We start from the raw sequence: 212 nt of genomic DNA on the forward strand, positions 1-212 counted from the left end.
AACATTATCTTAATTTAAGATAACTCTTGTCTTTAATTGAAACAAAAATATTTTATCTTATTTAAATTGAGACAAATATGTTTTCTTGTCTAGATTAAGACAAAAAATTTGTTTTTATCTTAAATTAAGACAAATATGTTTTCTTGTCTAAATTAAGACCAAATATTTTTTTTGTCTAAATTAAGACAAACATGTTAAAGTTGTCATTTTTG

This window comes from Theobroma umbraticum, unplaced genomic scaffold (genome assembly GCF_002168275.2).
Source record: "Theobroma umbraticum cultivar Fairchild unplaced genomic scaffold, ASM216827v3 scaffold_60.0, whole genome shotgun sequence".
In the NCBI taxonomy this organism is placed as follows: Eukaryota; Viridiplantae; Streptophyta; class Magnoliopsida; order Malvales; family Malvaceae; genus Theobroma; species Theobroma umbraticum.